The sequence below is a fragment of the Tasmannia lanceolata genome, unplaced genomic scaffold (assembly GCF_043159265.1).
Source record: "Tasmannia lanceolata isolate RefF3 unplaced genomic scaffold, GAP_Taslan_0.1 ptg000023l, whole genome shotgun sequence".
Classification (NCBI taxonomy): domain Eukaryota; kingdom Viridiplantae; phylum Streptophyta; class Magnoliopsida; order Canellales; family Winteraceae; genus Tasmannia; species Tasmannia lanceolata.
In genome coordinates, this window is record NW_027518700.1 from 35,906,268 (window position 1) to 35,926,095 (window position 19,828).

A 19,828-nucleotide genomic window follows, 5' to 3' on the forward strand; every position below is an offset into this window, starting at 1 on the left:
TATTTTAATTAATTAATCTAATCCAAGCCCATGGTGGATTCTAACCCTAAGTACTCTTTTATTTTGAATTAAGGTTTTTACAATATTCCAAATTACTTTTGCAATTTTTCAATTTACTTAAGCCCTTAGAATTTTGGTTTTCTAATTAAATTAGATAAGTAGTTAAAAGAGATTATTAGAACCTTGGTACACTTTGCCTAAATTAGGATTTTAAATAAAAAAGATCTTAGTTAAATTTGATTCTTAGATTGATTAGAATATACGGTTATATATAGTGTTGTCTCCAAGGTCAAGTCCATGGAAATCCTGAGTCCATTCCAGCCAACATTATATCATAGCTAGTATTCTAATCGGTACAAGAATAGGATTGACAACTAGATTTCTCTTCCCTGAGTTCGACCCATATTTACACGATCCGTGCACTTGCGGTTCTTTAATATCTCTAACAAGTTTTTGCACCGTTGCCGGGGAAGAGAGTTGCATTAGAATCTTAATTATTCGAAGTGTTAGATTAGTAGTTATTTTTAGTTTAGTTATATTTTTGGTTTCTTGCCTATCTATCACTCGTACTTGGTTTTCTTGTGTTTATGACCGTAGGTTGGGTGCGGAACCCGGCCAATCGACTAGAAAGAGCAAACCGGTTAGAGACGGCGGAAGACATCGCACCAAATTCAAATCAAGTAGTCATGGTGGAAGAACAAGAGCCGCCCAAGAGTTTGCGGGATCGCTTCTATCCGGCCCGAACCGCGCAACCTTCTTGCATTAGATTGCCGATTGCGCAGGGCAATAATTTTGAGCTAAAATCGCAATTTATCTCTTTGCTTCCTCATTTTCATGGCCTCCCTTCGGAGGATGCTTATTTATTTTTGGGTGAGTTTGAAGATGTATGTGCTTTGATTAAGTTGCAACAACTTACCGATGATGCGGTAAAGTTGCGGTTTATTACGTTTTCACTCAAGGATGGAGCCAAAAAGTGGCTCTATGGCTTACCAACGAACTCCATCACCACTTGGGAGGAGTTCGCCGTCGCTTTCCTAAAATAGTTTTTTCCATTACATAAAACTAATAAGCTTAGGAACGATATTTTACAATTCAAACAAAAGCCATTAGAGTCATTTTCTAAGTTTATGGAGAGGTTCAAAGACCTACTCCAAGAGTGTCCTCACCATGGAATTGATTTGTGGCACTTATGCCCAATTGTTTATGAGGGCATAGATTACCAAACAAAGCAACTTCTTGAGTCCATGTGTCCTAACGGTTTTACATCTTTCACGGATGAGGCCGCGGCATGGAACTTCTTACTTGATTTGGCAGAAAAAACAAGAGAGTGGGAATCCACTCAAGACAATGAGAGAGCCACTTCAAGTAAGGGATTTCTAATAGAAGGTACCGTGGCAAAAGAGGCCCACCTTGATAGCTTAATCAAAAGGCTAGAAGCAATAGTTGTTAAAGGATCTTCACAAGTCAATCAAATTGCACATAGTGTTCCTATGTGTAGTTGGTGTCAAGCCACGGACCATGTCATGGAAGAGTGCCCAACTCTTGCTAAATTTGGTAATTCTAATGAGAATGTAAGTGCTTTGTATTCTAATAATCCTTATTCTAGCACTTATAATCCGGGATGGAGAAATCATCCCAACTTTTCATGGAGTCAAGGTGGACCATCTAATTTCCAAGGCCAAGGCTAATTCGGCCTACCTAGGTCCACCTTCCCTCCCACTTTTGTTCGGCCATCCCCTTCCCCTCCTACTTTTCAAAACCCCATGATTAATAATGTTTCAAATCAGCAACTGCCGGGTTTTCAAAAACAAGGAGAGTCGGCACGCATAGCTTCCTTAGAAAAAAGCATAGAACTTCTCACTAGCACTTTCATGACAAGCCAACACAACATGGAGAAGCAAATCTCCCAACTTGCCATGGCGTTGCATGAGAGGGAAAAGGGGAAGAAGCCAAGTCAACCCGTTCCTAATCCAAGGAACGTGAATATGAATGTTAATCAACAGGTACCGCCAAATCAGTTGAATGCCATTCAACCAATTTTGCCGCTGCAAGAGCCCTCCAACGAATGTAATGCCGTATATGCTTTAAGGAGTGATAGAGATTACCACAAGGAGGAGGTCAGATCTGAACCTTCTATAGATATACAAGATACATCCAAAGAGGTAAGAAAAGACTCCCCTCCAGCAGGATCGATTGCGGAACCCAAACAGGTAAGTGAAGAGTAGGCTGTTTCTCCATCTGAAAATGAGTATGTGCTTACAGCTCATTTTCCAAGGAGACTTGCTAATAATAAGAAGGTGGATGCCATGGATAAAATTTTAAATGTGTTTAAACAAGTGCAAATTAACATTCTTTTATTAGATGCGATTTCTCAGGTTCCTACTTATGCCAAAGTGTTGAAAGATTTGTGCACACAAAAGCGCACAACTAATGTGCCCAAGAAAGCTTTCTTGGCCGCAAATATAAGTTCCATCTTGTCTCAACAAATGGTGGCTAAGTATAAGGATCCAGGATGTCCTACTATTTCTTGCACTATTGGTAACACAAATATTGAACATGCTCTTTTGGATTTGGGTGCAAGTGTAAATCTCTTGCCTTTTTCTGTATTTAAGCAACTAGGATTAGGAGACCTCAAACCAACCACCATCACTCTTCAATTGGCGGATAGATCAATTAAAACACCCAAAGGGATGGTTGAGGATGTGTTAGTTAAAGTAGGTGATTTTTTGTTTCCCGTAGATTTTGTTGTGTTAGATACCGAGTCTGTTGCTAATATCAATGATCAAATTCCTATCATCATTGGTAGGCCGTTCCTTGCCACTAGCAATGCTCTAATTAATTGTAGAAATAGATTAATGAAATTGTCTTTTGGAAACACATTGGTTGATTTTAATGTCTTTAGATTGGGTAAGCAACCAAATTTTCATGAAAAAATCAATATGTTACATTCCTTTCCTGATGATATTGTTTCTAACTTTGAAATTGATTTTGATGCAGGATTCCAAGAATGCTTGGATGCACTAGGAGATGATGGAGGAGATGACTTCTTTTCTAAAGCTTTTGCCATTCAAAATGTGGAGCCGTTGGACCACTCGTAACATCTCTCCTAAAGACATCAATCGAAGAAGCGCCACAATTGGAATTGAAGCCCTTGCCTTCTCATTTACGTTATGCATTTTTGGGTGATAATTGTACTTTGCCTGTAATAATTGCTGCGGACCTAACCTCCCCTCAAGAGGAGGAACTCATTAAATTTCTAAAAGATAACAAGGAAGCCATAGGTTGGACATGGCCGACATCAAAGGAATTAGCCCTTCGATTGTGCAACATCACATCCATCTCGTTGAGGGTGCCATACCTTCAAGGGAACATCAAAGAAGGGCTAATCCTGTGATGAAGGAAGCCATCTAAAAAGAGATTTTAAAATGGTTAGATAATGGGATCATTTATCCCATTTCGGATAGCCAATGGGTGAGTCCCGTCCAAGTAATGCCTAAGAAGTCGGGAGTCACGGTTATACAATCCGCCACAAATGAGCTTATTCCAACTCGCATTCAAACGGGGTGGCGGGTTTGTATTGACTACCGAAAGCTTAATGCCGCTACTTGGAAGGATCACTTTCCTTTGCCTTTTATTGATCAAATGTTAGAAAGGTTAGCGGGTCATGAGTATTATTGCTTTCTTGATGGATATTCCGGTTACAACCAAATTCCCATAGCTCCTAAAGATCAAGAGAAAACGACATTCACATGCCCCTTTGGAACGTTTGCTTATAGAGGCATGCCTTTTGGGTTATGCAATGCACCGGCAACTTTCCAAAGATGCATGATGAGTATCTTTTCTGACATGGTGGAGACCTTCTTAGAGGTTTTTATGGATGATTTTTCTATTCATGGCTCCACCTATGCCAAATGTTTACATCACTTAAAATTGGTCTTAGAAAGGAGTAGAGAAAAGAACCTTGTCCTCAATTGGGAAAAGTGTCATTTTATGGTAAAAGAAGGCATCGTTCTAGGACATGTGATTTCTAAAGAGGGAATTAAGGTTGATAAAGCCAAGGTAGATCTCATTGTCCATCTTCCACCGCCCAAAAGTGTGAAGGATATTCGATCATTTTTGGGCCATGCGGGCTTTTACCGGCGTTTTATAAAAGATTTTCTAAAAATGCTAGGCCTCTAACCAACTTGTTAGCAAAAGATCAAAAAATTGAGTTTTTCAAAAATGCTTCGATTCTTTTGAGTGTTTAAAAAGGGAGTTAACTATGGCTCCCATCATTCAAGCACCCAATTGGACTGAACAGTTTGAAATTATGTGTGATGCTTCCGATTTTACCATAGGAGCCGTGTTAGGTCAAAGATTCAATAAATTACCGCATGTAATCTATTATGCAAGTAGGACTCTCAATGATGCACAACTCAATTACACCACTACGGAAAAAGAGTTCTTAGCGGTTGTGTTTGCATTAGAGAAGTTTCAGTCCTACTTGATTGGATCGCATGTGATAATTTATACCGACCATTCGGCAATCAAGTATCTTGTTGGAAAGAAGGATGCTAAAGCTCGCCACATTAGGTGGGTTTTACTTCTTCAAGAGTTTGATTTGGAGATTAGAGATAAAAAGGGTACGAAAAAATTGGTTGCCGATCACTTGTCTAGACTTCCTAATGCAAAGAATGACGAAGGTCCAATTAATGAAAACTTCCCTGATGAGTAATTGTTTGTTAGTTTTAGTGAGCCATGGTATGCGGATATTGTGAATTACTTGGTTACAGGTGCTGCACCGGATCATTGGTCCAACCAAGACAAATACCGGTTTCACTCATAAGTAAAGTATTTCTTTTGGGATGACCCCTATTTGTTCAAAACTTGTTCGGATCCCGATCAATCGATTCTATCTTTTTGCCATGATCAAGCCTGTGGTGGCCACTTTAGTGCAAAGAAAACCGCGCACAAAGTTTTACAATGTGGTTTATATTGGCCAAGTATTTTTAGGGATGCTTTTGATTTTTGTAAGGCATGTAGATCTTGTTAATCGTTAGAAAAAGTTACAAAGCGAAATATGATGCCCCTCAACCCGATCTTAGTGGTAGAAATCTTCGATGTGTGGGGTATTAATTTTATGGGTCTGTTTCCCAACTCTTTTGAAAACTTGTATATTTTGTTAGGTGTAGATTACGTGTCAAAATGGATTGAAGCCATTGCTTGCAAATCCAATGACCGCAAGGTGGTGGTCAAGTTTCTTCAAGAAAACATTTTTCGCGCTTCGGTACACTTCGTGCCATCATTAGTGATAGGGGTAAGCACTTTTGTAATAGACTGTTTGAAGCTCTTATGAAGAAATATGGTATTACTCATAAGTTGGCCACCCCTTATCATCCTCAAACGAGTGGCCAAGTGAAGGTTTCAAATAGGCAAATTAAGCAAATTTTGGAGAAGACAGTGAATCCAAACCGCAAGGATTGGTCCATTAGATTAGTGGATGCCTTGTGGGCTCATAAGATGGCATTCAAGACTGATCTTGGTCAGTCTCCTTACCGCCTTATGTATGGAAAAGCTTGTCACCTCCCGGTTGAATTGGAACATAAAGCTTTTTGGGCTATTAAGAAACTAAACTTTGATTTGTCTTCTGCAGGTATTCAAAGGCGATTACAACTTTATGAATTGGAGGAGTTGTGCAATGACGCGTACGAGAATGCAAAGATCTATAAAGAGAAGACAAAAGCTTTTCATAACAAACATATTTTGAGAAAATTGTTTCAAGAGGGCGAAAAAGTGCTTCTTTACAATTCACGATTGCATATCTTTCCAGGTAAGTTAAGATCCCGTTGGGATGGACCATATGTGGTTAACAAAGTTTTCTCCCATGGTGCGGTCGAGGTTCTAAATCCAAGCAATGGTGAGATTTTTAAAGTTAATGGTCAAAGATTAAAGCCATTTATTGAGTTGTCAAAGCCGGATATGGAAGAGGTCATGGATCTCCATGAACTTTCCTATTCGAGTCATGCCTAAACAGATACGGTACGTACCCTCCTTTCTATTTTTAGTCCTCATATTTTTGTTTCTATTTTTGCATGCATTGAGGACAATGCATAATTCAAGTATGGGGGGTAGCTTTTAGAAACTTTCATTTTCCAATCTTTTCTATAAGTTAAAGTTAGAAATTTTCTTGTCGTTTTGTTTTTGGTAATTTTTCAAATTAGAAAGAATTGGTATTCTTGAAAAGAAAGTTGTTTTCCTATTTTAAGAAAGAAAGTTAGTGGATATTTTAATTTTGGAATTTGAAAAATTTGAAAGAATACTTTCCTTTCTTAGTTTTATTTTCTTTTGGAATCTTTCTTTTAAAAGAATTTGAATAAGAAATAGAAATAGAAACTTGCTTTTTATATGGTATGGATAAAAAGGAAAGAAAGGTTGAAACAAAAGAAAGAAAGAATAATTTTTAGACAGTTTGCTTCTTGATTATAGTTTTGATTTGTAGCCTTTTTTACTTGAGCTATTAAGTCTGAAGGGTTTTTATGCCTAGTTCCTTAAAGCCAACTGGCTTGAGAGCAACTGATTGAAAACTCCATACATGGGTCAATTAGAAAGCTTAATAAATTAAAGCTTTGCACATAATCAAAGGTAAAGCTTGAACTCATATGCATCAATGTCTATGACATATGCAAATCAAAGATTAGTTGGACACTGCTTAGTAGCCTGGGTGTCTGGTGCATGCCCTGCATGTCATTCATGCCAAAAGCACTAGAGGATTACAAAAAAATGAGTTGTATTCTTAGAAAGTATGGTGGAAAGTGTGGTGGATCATATAAATTTTCAAATTTTCTACGAAGTTTCAGAATCGAATTTCTTTTATGGTACGATTACACTAGAAACAAATTTAAGGGAGAAGAGTAGGACAAATTCAAAAGAGGATTCCTTACTTAAAATATTTTTCTAATTTTTTCAACTTAGGATAGGATGCAAGGTTCAAGTATGGGGGTATTCTTGTTCTTCTATTTTGAGTAATTTATCAAAGAAAAAGGATTTGAAATTTTTGGCTTTATTCTATAGTGAGATTTGTAAAGAAAAGTTTGTTTTTAGAATTTTGTGTGTATATTCACTGCAAACACTCACGAGACAAAACTCGTCCACTAGGATAACCTAAGGGTTTAAAGGCTTGTTGCACGTGCTAAGTGCAATCGTGATTCCAACGAAAATGAGTTAGGATTTTATTTTTATTGTTTTGATTTTGTTATTTTTTCTTGTTTGCTTGAGGACAAGCAAAGCTCAAGTATGGGGGAATTTGATGAACACATTTATTTGTGAATGGTAGTGGTAGGATGCATGCATATTTTATATTTTAAGCGGTGCTACTAAGGTATTTTTGTTGTTTTTGTTGTTTCAGGATTTTTATTGGAATTATGAAGGAAGTTGAGCTTAACATATGAAAATAGTGAAGAAATGACCAATTGCCATGAGAATCTAAAGTCCCAAGATGTCTTAGTTGGCCGAATTGGCATGATGCTTTAGTAGGATCAAATTGATAATGCCACACCCTCTTATTTTGCTTTGAAAGATGAAATTTCAAGGATGGATGATGAAAAACAAGAGAAGAGAAAGGATCTTAATTCCAATGGTTGAGATTGAAATGATCAAGAGAGGAGAAGGGAATTATTAGTTGTTTATGTGCATTACAAAGGAATGGTAGATTTGCCATTTGCGAAAGTATATGGCATTATTGCAATTCATTCGAAAGATAGGGACAATTTGGTCCTTTCATGCACATATTCCTCAACTTGGAAACTTTCCATTATTTTTCTATCATTTATAAAGTTGCTTGAAAAAATAATTAGAAGGTTTTAGACAAACCTTTGGAAAGAAAAAAAGAAGGAAAGCAACCTATGTGTTTTTTTAGAAGAAATATAGAAAGCCCATTCAAGCTTTAATCTTGTCCTTTCATTTGTTTCCTAAGATTAGCTTTTTAATCTCCACTTTACATCTTTTTCAATCACTTAATTTAGCAACTCTTCTCACCCAAAATCTATATATCAATCTCTCTTGAACTCTCTCTCATCTTCTTGAATTTTTAGTCTCGTCTCATCTCGTCGCGTCTTCAGCAGTTTTTTTAATTTTTTTTAAAAACTTCAACGACCTTAACTTCTTCGTTTTAGCTCTGATTCGCGCGTGGTCGGATCCGTTGGACTCGTATCAACGAGAGGAATCCGATGAAGGCTTGAAGGAGGACCATGATTCAACCATTGAAGGAGAAAAAGAATAAGTTTTTCTTATTTTGCTCTTTATTTTAAATTACAATTTGATGTATTTTTGCTTTCAATTTCAATTAAAGAAGAGTTCTATTTGTTTTCTTTTTCCTTCTCAAGTTCTTAATGGCAATTCTCTTCTTTCTACTTTTTATTTTTGTTTCTTTGACTTTCTTCATGAGTAACTAAATCCTATATACTTAGGGTTTAGATGAAACCATGGGGAGGGAGAAAGGTTTTTCATTAAATTTAATGGTATGGAATTAATGGTTTATAATTGTTGCATACCAATTATTCATGACATTGGCTTTCCCCTTTCGTATGAGTGATTGTTATGAACATTATAAATATTTATATAGCCTTTAAAATTGGAGTGTGTCTTTGATAAATTACTCATGGGCAATGACATCCATTGATCTTATTTCCCATAGACTAATTATCAAATATACAATTCAATACACAAAAATTATTTTAATTAATTAATATAATCCAAGCCCATGTTGGATTCTAACCCTAAGTACTCTTTTATATTGAATTAAGGTTTTTACAATATTCCAAATTACTTTTGCAATTTTTTAATTTACTTAAGCCCTTAGAATTTTGGTTTTCTAATTAAATTAGATAAGTAGTTAAAAGAGATCATTAGAACCTTGGTACACTTTGCCTAAATTAGGATTTTAAATCAAAAAGATCTTAGTTAAATTTGATTCTTAGATTGATTAGAATATATGCTTATATATAGTGTTGGCTCCGAGGTCAAATCCACGGAAATTCTGAGTCCATTCCAGGCAACATTATATCATAGCTAGTATTCTAATCGGTACAAGAATATGATTAAACTAGATTTCTCTTCCCTGAGTTTGACCCGTATTTACACGATCCGTGCACTTGCGGTTATTTAATATTTCTAACAGTTGGCTTCGCCAAAGGGCGACCAAACCTGAGTTTTCTCAGGCTGCCTACGTACCCCAAAGAAGGATTGGGATCAGGTCCTCGTAGTTCAAGGCTTGAAGGCATCTTCAAAGTGGTTGATTTTGTAGGTGAGTCATTTTGGGCTCTGATTGGCACATGAAGGCCTTCGATGTTTGATCGAGGTTGGTAGGTTCGAAAATTTTATCTTGATTTTGGTTAAGAAGTCTGACCATAACATCGAACCTTTCCATCTTTCTTCGGTTCTGGAACGATGTTTGGTAACCATTCAGGATACCTTTCAACCTTTAGAAAGACTGCTTTCAACTGATTGATTACTTCATTTTTTATTTGGAGAAGCCATTCTGGTCTCATTTTTCTAAGTTACTTATTCTTCGGCCTGAATTATGGGTAGAGAGGGATATGGTGCTCAACAATCTCCTCAATTAATCCTAGTATATCTTTGTAAGACCAGACGAAGATCTCTTTGAATATTTTTAACAATTTGGTTAATTCTGCATGCTCTTCAGGGGATAAGGTTTTTCCAATCTTTATCTCCTAAAGCAGGGATTCACTGCTGATGTTTAGTAATTTCAATCTCATCTTCTAAAGGTTCTTGCTCAACGCTCCTCCTCTCGTTCAATTAATTCGTTAATCTCGAGGGGAGTTTCGTCTGCATCCACGTCCGAGGAGGGTTGTTCATTATATTTTAAAGCATTTATTTCAGAAGAATTGAGAGACAAAGGTGAGTATTGAGAAAGTTCTTTCATTGATTTGTAAGATACATCAGAGGAAGAACTGACTGGCTCGCCCATTTCAGGCTCACTTACTTCAAAAGATAAGTCGGAATCGGAAAATGAGTCTGACTCAGAGGAGGAGAAGTCTGTATCTGAAGGGATAACTATACTAAGGAGTGGGACAAAAGTATGCTTTCAGTTGGAGAGTTCTGCATTGCCAGCATTAGCAATCATTCTTTCTAGGGAAAAATGCAAATGCTCATGCACTCCCGCTTGCATCCATGACCTTCAGAAGGTAATATCCACCCCTGATGGGATGATGAAGTTGCCCATGTCGATGAGCTTCTCGATGGCGTACTTTAAGGAGACACACTTTTCAGTTGAGTGGCCCTTCTCTTGATGATATTCACAGAATTCCCACTCACTGTAGTTTATCGGTAGTGGATTTAGAGGAGGACGAGGCGTACAAGCAGTGAGCTTGTTATTCTTGATCAGAAACCTCATAACCGTGACCGAGTCAGATGGTAATGTGAATAATTCCTTGTGGGGCCGCGGCGATGGTTTTTCCTCCAGATTTCCTACTTTGGCTGACGTGTTGTTTACTTCTGTCCCTGATTCAGGATTCTTAGAGTATGCATGCTTTAACTATGGTACTGACCTTGGTATCCACCCCCTTGCCATGGAATCTTCTATCTTATTGCCCGTGTTAATGAGATGTTTTATACTTGAGAAACTCTGGGAGGCCATAGGGCGCTGGAAGGAAAAGGTTAGGTTCTGTTGCATCATCTCGATCTGCTCTTCCTCAGATGGTCGTTTGAGCATTTGAGTTGTCTTCTGAAGCTAACGTTTTATGAAGTTTGAGAAAGACTCCATAAGATCTTGCCTAGTGGACTGGAGATCCTGGCAAGAGTTTTTTGTTCCGTCGTCATGAGAAAATTGCTTGATAAATTCATTCATTATGCGGTCCCAACCCATAATTAGTAACTCAGGCAAATTGAAAAGCCATTTCTGCGCCACGCCTTCCAGAAACATCTGGAAGACCAATGCTAACTGTTCTGGAGACAGTTTATGTGATCGGAGCATGCCTTCAAACGCTGCGAGATGCATTCAGGGACAGCCGGTTCCATCGTACTTGTTTATATCTGTCCACTTGAAGCTGGTGGGAAGTTGTACATCGGGGAACAGAGATACCTCCCGCATGGTGAGTCTTGATGACCCGTGAACCTTAATGACCTTGAGGTCCTGGTTAACTTTGGTGAACTTATCTTCCCATTGTTTAACTATCTACGCAAGGGGATGATTCTCATCGGTATATTGCTCTTCTAGAAATGGATCCGGAGGCTGAGCTATAGACTAGTTAGTGGGCTGGACTAGTATGGTTTCCTGAACAGAAGGAATAGGTTGTTGAGGTACAGTAGGTGCCAAAGTAACCTGAGGAGGTGATCTCAACGCGGCGTTCTCTTCCGAGAGTTGACGGAAACTCCAAGTGAGTTCAGCTACTGCCTGTTGCAGCTCTTTTATAACTTGAGAGTAGTCCATAGGTTCTGCAATGATGGCAAGAGGAGTTGGTAGACTGGAAGGTTCCGAAATTTCTACCGAAGGAGTAGGAATTGAAGGAATAGGTAGATCCAAGGTTCTTTCTAAAAGAGCTTGGGTACGGGCCCAGGCTTTTGACTTCTTGGATGCAATGGTTTCAAGTGTAATAACTTTCCACCTGCAGATGGAAATATTCATATACTAGTTTCAGAGCTTTTTCAAGCAAGGAGGAAGAACCATACAAACAGTTACGAGTTCAAACAAGTTTTTTTTTGTAATTTTTACAAATTTTTTTCAAATTTTGACAGAACCTGGACATGCGAGGAGCTGAGGACAAGGTCTGCCCCTACGATGGCTGACTGGGAAAACACTCCTGAACAGATTGAGTGAGGGTTTAGGAGACGATCTAACCTTTGTTTGAGATGATGATCGGATAGAGGTTCGATACTTTGGTTATGACAAAGGTTGAGGCGGGTATATCCTCCCGTGAGAGGATATATTCATTCGAACGGAGCTCTGAGCTTTGACCATGCAAGATGTTCGGGATAGGATTGTCTTCAAAAGTGAAGACAATATGATCTGGGTGTAATTTCCGAGTTATGAATAAGACACTGGTCAGAAAAGGGGTCTATCTTCTCATGAGGGGAAGAGAGAGAGACAATTTGGGCAGAGTTCTGCCGCTGTCTTGACCATAATAGGTGGCCGAGATGAGTCTAACCGTTGAGAAAGACTGACTGGGATTTGAGTAGAGCTCAGGTACTGTGGCCATAACAATGGCCATGACAAGATCATCATCGTACAAGAAGACATGTTTATTTGGCTAGAGCTCCGCCGCTCTTTGACCATAACAGAGGTCAGGACGAGTCTAACCTTTTGGAAAGACTGACTTGGATTGTGCAAAGCTCGGGTACTGTGACCATAACAATGGTCATGACAAGATTATATTCGTACAAGAAGACATGTTTATTTGGGCAGAGTTCCCCCGCTCTTCTGACCATAATAGAGGCCAGCGAAGGTCTATCTCTATGTGAGAAGACAACTTCAAAAAGGATTTTGATCTGGGTGGTCGAGACAAGTCTAAGGACAGATAGACTTTATTCGAGTAGAGCTTCACCATCTTAACTATAACGAAAGTTATGATGGATCGAGGCGCGAAAAGCAATAGAGCCTGACGTGGCTGAGACCAAGATGGTCTGGATAAGAAGATGATTAAGGGATTACAATAACCTTTGAAAGATGAGACTAGAATGAGGGCCTTTTGGTTAAGCGTGTTATCTGCAGGACGAACATACTTCCAGGGTACAATGGTTGCTTATCCAAGGAATGTGATGATATGGGTTTACAAACAATACTCTGGACAAAGCTAAAGGTTAGACAATAACCTCTAGTTTTGGATAAAATAAGCTGCGACCGTTCACGCATCGGGCTAGGGTAATGACATCCCTAGCAAGAAATGACAACTCGGGACACCTTTCTAGACTCGTTCAACATGCCCGAGGTGGGCCAAAGGTTTAGTGTATACCTATTTTGGAAGACGTTCACGTCTCTCAATATTAACTGGTAGGCTTTGCCTAACTCTAAGCTCAGCATGCCCTATGCGGGCATGGTAACATCTATGTGCATATGCTAGGCTTATGCAGTGTGATGAAGGCTTCAAGGTTCCTTTTGCTGAAGTGATTAAACAACCCTTGCCAGGTGTGCCCCAACGCGATAGGAAGTTTAATACATCATCATTTTAACGACACCACAAGGGCGACGCGCAAAGAGGTGGTGCTTTCACATCAAATGGAGGTAGGGGTGTAAACGAGCCGAGCCGAGCCGAGCTTGGCCAGGCTCGGCTTGGCTCGGGCTTGGCTCGGTCAGGCTCGCGAGCCTTACCGAGCTCGGGTTATATTATGTTCACACCCCTCATCTTCCCTGGACAGCCCTATTAGTGTAATTTGACTACTTTTTTTACACTATGGGGGGTGGTCCTAGTAACAAATGGGGTTCCAAAAATGAAGTGACATATTTTGCCCCCCCCCCTTTCACTCCATGGACAACCCTTTTAATGTATATATTAATATATAATATATATATTTAAATATATTAAATTCTTTACGAGCCTTAACGAGCCGAGCCGAGCCGAGCCTAGCCTAACTCGGGCTCGGCTCGTTAAGGATTCGAGACGAGCTTTTTTCGAGCCGAGCTCGAGCGAGCTTCCGAGCCCGAGCCAAAATTGACACCCTTAAATGGAGGCGAGACAAGTGGCAATCGGGTGATGAAATCTCAGAAGTTACCGAATCTGTTCCAAGTGCTAGTCACTCCCGAGGGTAATAGGTATGCAAAATATGGTGTGTGCGTATCTGCATAACATAAATAGGTAAGCCTAGGTCCCTCCCGGGGCATTTTCGCGCAATTGGCGGCAATTTTAAGCATTGGCTCTTGCAATCCCTGAAGAACAAACGTATGGTACTGGAAAGTAAATCTAACACTTCTTTTATTTCGCACGTTTAGGAGCTTTTGCAACTTGTGAAGTGTTCGTAACTTGCGGATACCCCTAAAGGCTACATCGGGTTAAGGATAACCCTAATAAAGGAGAAAAAGCCTAGTTATTTGTTTGAAATTTTCAAAAATGCCAAGTTAAGTCAATTAATAGCTATAACTTTTTTTATTTTCATAACGAGTCTGCTGAAAGGAAATCAAGAGAACCCCAGCAGAGTCGCCAGTTTGTGGTAGCCGATTTTTTCCCTCGCGCGCAGGATGACAGGGGATCACCACATTGGGTTCTCAAGGGAGTGTTCATTTGATCTGCGTTACTTGCGGACTCGGGACCGAAATTCTAACTTCGTAAGAATGAGAAACTCAGAATTGCCACCAAGGTCAGGGCCTAGGAGCCGTGCCTGTTCTTCTAAGGAAATGAGTAATGGAACTCGAATTTCATTGGAAGAACAATAACCAAAGGGGTTCTTTTGCTCTGGGCCTAGAACCTTATATTTTGCTCTGTTTGTTTAAGGCATGGTCCTTACAGATATCCGGGTAAGAATTATGGTTTCAATCGGGGAAGGTGTTAGGCACCCCTCTTGCCCGAACGAATCCGGTCTCTTACCTTAGATTGGCATTTTTCGAAGAATTTAAACCAGGATAACTTATTTTTTTATCCTTTATTTAGGTTATGCTCAATTCCAAGATGTAAATAAAGATGAATTTACAAAAAGACCGAAAATAAGCGGTAGTTATCCTGATCGATGTCGTAAGTTGTATATGGATCTCGGAAGATCTCGCAACTACTCACGATCAGGTTAATTTAAAACAAACAGAAAAAAACAGTGCAGAATGAAAGGTAGAGGGATTTATATCATAAGTTCTGTGGGCAACGTGAGCCGGAGATCTTATGATGTCACCACCTCGTACCTTACTTTGTAAAGTAAATTGCAGAAAGTAAACGAAAGGTAGAGGGATTTATTTCATAAGTTCTGGGGGCAACGTGAGACGAAGATCTTATGATGTCACCACCTCGTACCTTACATTGTAAAGAAATACAGAAAGTAAAAGAAAGTTAGAAGGATTTATATCATAAGTTTTGGGGGCAACGTGAGCCGGAGATCTTATGATGTCACCACCTCGTACCTTACTTTGTAACGAAAATTGTAGAAAGTAAAAGAAAGGTAGAAGGATTTATATCATAAGTTCTGGGGGCAACGTGAGGCGGAGATCTTATGATGTCACCACCTTGTCCCTTACTTTGTAAAGGAAATTACATAAAGCTTGGTAAACAAATGTAAATTTACAGAAAGATAAAGAGAAATAGGTACAGTAGCTGCACTATTCTGAAAAGAGAGGATTCCAAGATTGCGGAGATTTTGGCGGCGTAACGGCTTTGTGTTGACGAAGACACTTCAGGTTTGCCGAACAATGGCGCTATTTAGATAATAGGGCCTTCGGTTATCCGAAATTCGGAAGCGCAACGGCGCTGTGTTGGCGAAGGGGCTTCGAGTTTGTCGAGATTTCGACAGAATAACTGCGCTATTATTGAAAAATAGCTAGTGGTTCTGCGAAATTTGACAAAACAATGGCGCTATTTGAACGATGACGCTCCGAACCTTCAGAATTTCGGCATAATACCGACGCTCGGTGTGAGCTACCTACAGTTTCTCTACTTTTGCACTTTTAGAAATAAAGTACTATCTTTTCCGTTTGTTTTAAGTTAACCTGATTGTGAGTAGTTGCGAGATCTTCCGAGATCCGTATACAAATTACGACATTGATCAGGATAACTACCGCTTATTTTTGGTCTTTTTGTAAAGTCATCTTTATTTACACTCTGGAATTAAGCATAACGTAAATAAAGGATAAAAAGATAAGTTATCCTGGTTTAAATTCTTCGAAAAATGCCAATCTAAGTTAAGAGACCGGATTTGTCCGGGCAAGAGGGGTGCTTAACACCTTCACCGATTGTAACCATAACCATTATCCAGACATCTGTAAGGACCATGCCTTAAACAAACAGAGCAAAAGATAAGGTTCTAGGCCCAGAGTAAAGGAACCCCGTTGGTTACTGTTCTTCCAACGAAATTCGAGTTTCATTACTCATTTCATTGGAAGAATAGGCACGGGTCCTAGGCCCTGACCTACATGGCGGCTCTGAGTTTCAAATTCTTGCGAAGTTAGAATGTCGGTCCTGAGTCCGCAAGTAACGCAGATCAAATAAACACTCCCTTGAGAACCCGATGTGGTGATCCCCCACCGTCCTGCGCGCGAGGGAAAAAATTGGCTCCCACAAACTGGCGACTCTGCTGGGGTATGACCAGGCATACCCCCCCCCCCCCCCCCGCCAAAACTATAAATAGAGGAGGGGCGTAAGGCTTTGAAAGAGAGTTTTTTGGTTGATCTTTTCTCTCTTTCTCTCTCTCCCATTTTGTGGTTATTTCACCCAGCTTTTCTTATATACACCGAACCCCTGCTGAAATTTCAGAAAAAGTACGGAATGTGGGCACAAGTTTCGAGAAATTACGGATTTCGGGTACCTTTTAAAACAAGAATCAAAGACGGGTGATTCTTCAAAATCGGGTGGTAAAAAGACCCTGATACCCTTGTGACATCAACATAGTCCTTTTTCATTACTGCCTATTACATTGGCGCGCTTCACGAGGCTTCTTTTGGTTCGTTTGAATGCATATTTGAACCGACAGAACCTTGGGTTCGTTTCTATCTTGGCCGTCGGAAGTAACTAGAGACAGATGGATTTGCTTGACACTTGATGGAAAACTTTTTGGAACGTTGACAACCCAAAGTCAATCATTATCTTTTCTAACTTCTCTTTTGGCTTAGAATGATAACGTTATTGAATACGTTTCTTTTGGCTTAGAATCTTTTCAGTTCTCTTTTGGTTCTCACTTCTCTTTTGGCTTATAACAGTAATGTTATTGAAAACGTCTCTTTTGGCTTAAAACGGCGACGTTATGGAATACTTTATTATTTCTCACGTCTCTTTTGGCTGAGAACGCCGCCGGATTCTAGAGTACGCCGCCGGAATTTCAAGTACGCTGCCGGATTTTCTGGGTTCAAATGTGTGTTTCAAACATATCGAGTACGCCGCCGATTCTAGAGTACGCCGCCGGAATATTAAGAGGTATGCCAGCGGAAATAGGGTGTAAGCGGAAACAGGGTTTACGCTGGCGGAATTCAGGGGTATGCCAGCGTAAATGGGTACGCCGGCGTAATCCGGTGGCATTCTCAGCCAAAAGAGACATATTCAATAACATTACCGTTATAAGGCAAAAGAGTGAGGACCAAAAGAGAAGTGAAAAAATTCTAAGCCGAAAGAGACGTATTCAATAACGTTACCGTTCAATGCCAAAAGAGAAGTGAGCAAAGATAATGATTAACTTTGGGTTGTCAGCGTTCCGAAAAGTTTTCCAACACGTGTCAAGCATCCATCCGTCTCTAGTTATTTCCGACGGCCAAGATAATAACGAACCCAAGGTTCTGTCAGTTCAAATACACAGTCAAACGAACCAATAGAAGCCTCGTGAAGTGTGCCAATTTAATAGGGAGTAATGAAAAAGGAGGACTCTGTCAATGTCAGAAGGTATCAGGACTTTTTACCACCTGATTTTGAAGAATTGCCCGTGTTTCATTCTTGTTTTAAAAGGTACCTGAGATCCGTAATTCCTCGAAACATGTGCCGGCATTCCGTACTCTTCTCTTAAGAAAATTCTAAAGAAAAAACAAAATAAATACCATATCTAACAAGTATGCAACTCTATGAATGTGGTCAATTGATTCAGCTGCCACCGCACATAATGGGTAGTCATTAATGTTCCACATATTTCTATCGTGGAGGGGGGTCCATTGTGAGGATTTCATCTGGAGCTGCCGACCAAGAAAAAGTACAAACACTAGGAGGAGCTGGGATATTCCACACCCTATAACCGCTAGTGATGATAGAAAAATGTATGCAATCAGGTTGTAGAAAGCTGAAAACTACCTAAGGAGTACTGGATCATTCCAAATGCTTTGTTGATCTCTCCTAATTTATTAATGTAGCCTAATGCTAGCAGTAGATTATCGATTAATGTGGTCCATTAGGCCACACAGACACAATCCTTACATTCGAGTGGGGCCAGCTTATTCAAAGATTGAAACCGTTCATTTGTTGGGCCCCAATAGGCCTTGCCCATAAAATCAACTCCATAGGATGAGCAAAACCCTTCGATCAGCCTCTACATAACTTTGAGTTAGAATCATCATATGGAAATGATTTTCAGGGAAGGGAAAAGTACAGATACACCCCCTCAACTATGGCCAAAGTCCACTTCTAACCCCGTGGTATCGAAGGTACCAAAGACACCCCTCGATCAACTTTCTAACATTTTTAAGTAGACCCCTGACTTTACACTCTACAGTTCAAAATTCATCAAAAACACCCCCTGGCAATTTCTTCGTTCCCGTCCACCCCGTCATGTAACAAGCATTATTGAAAGATGAGGGGGTGTCTTTGGTGAAGTCGATACCACGGGGTCAGAAGTGGAATTTGGCCATAGTTGAGGGGGTGTAAATGTAATTATCCCTTCAGGGAAAGTCCTATTTACGTTGGGCCCCATCAAATGTAGAGTTTGGATATTGGAACAAGGGTATTAATGAATTTTCTAATAAGTATGCATTGTATGGGGTATATACGGAGGTGCACAGAATTATTTTATTTTTTTTAAATAAAGTGGGCTCCACCTTGTACAAAGATCTAAACCATTTAGTTGGTAGGCCCCAAATTAAATGCACCGTACCATGAAAATCATCTCCTTTGGTTGATCCAAGCTCTTCGATGTATAGATTTTTCTATATGGTGTTGTTTATGTAAATATTAAAAGGGTTAGGATCATGATCGAGCTGATTTTTGAGGTACATTCTAGAAACATTAAGGCACAACAACAATGTTTTTGATCTTCGAACAAGGTAGGCTTCATTGTATTTTTTGAAATATATGCTCACCTACAAACAGACGCAGTAGACAGTGGGCCCACCTCGCTATTTTTTTAGAAAATTCATTGAGCAACTTTGTTCGAAGTTCCGAACCATTCATTTGTTGTGCTTCAATGTAAGTAGCATGTGCCCCAAAACTCATCTCGATGATCATAGCCCTCCAATCTAATACAACGACACCATAAGTATGTATGTATCTCCTTGGATTGAAGTTTTAGGATCATCCTAGGGAGATTTTTTTGGGATATGGCCTATTGACATTATTGACATTGGGTCGGAACAAATGAATGGTTTGGATCTTCGAACAAAGTAAGCCCAAGTGGTTTTTTTTAGTAGAAATACATGTTTATGGCATCAAACTTCTTCAAAGATATGATCTAAACCATTCATTGTTGGGCCCCACTAAGGTTTCATGTTCAGAGAGAGAGAGAGAGAGAGAGAGTAATTAGCAAAAAGACGATTCGGCCAAAAAAAAGGATGGTGAAGGTTTGATTTTAATGTAGTATTGGTTCAAAAAAAAAAAAAAAGTGGTAAACAAAATGGAAACACAACAACATACATTTTCAACGTGTTTGTGGTGTTTCGTAAAAAGTCGGACAGTAAAAGTTTTAAACAGAGTAAGAAATGGTAAACCATTAAAACATGTTTTTATGAAAAAATGCAGTTTAAAACGTCATTTTGCTAACTATGGTTGTGACAATCGAGTTTTTATATTGTGTTAGCCCATATAGTCATGTGTTTTCAAAATGGGCTTTACGTCCCACACCATAGGATGATCCAAAACGTCCATTTGATGGGCCACAATGTAAATTGGTTATGCTCCAAAAATCATTTCCATAGGATGATCACAATTCTCTGATCTATAGTGGTTTCCATATTATGCAGTTTCTCTATAGATCGAGGGCTTGTATCATGCTATGGAAATGATTTTTTTGGGGCACAACC

The 19,828-nt window shown here is 39.4% G+C and overlaps 1 non-coding gene across 1 annotated transcript; it reads right to left on the reverse strand.

Annotated features, from left to right (window-relative positions):
• Positions 1 to 1,067: 1,067 nt before the first annotated feature.
• LOC143856860 (small nucleolar RNA R71) lies at positions 1,068 to 1,174 on the reverse strand. The gene has a single exon (XR_013238402.1). It is a non-coding gene; the product is annotated as a small nucleolar RNA R71 (small nucleolar RNA).
• Positions 1,175 to 19,828: the final 18,654 nt, after the last annotated feature.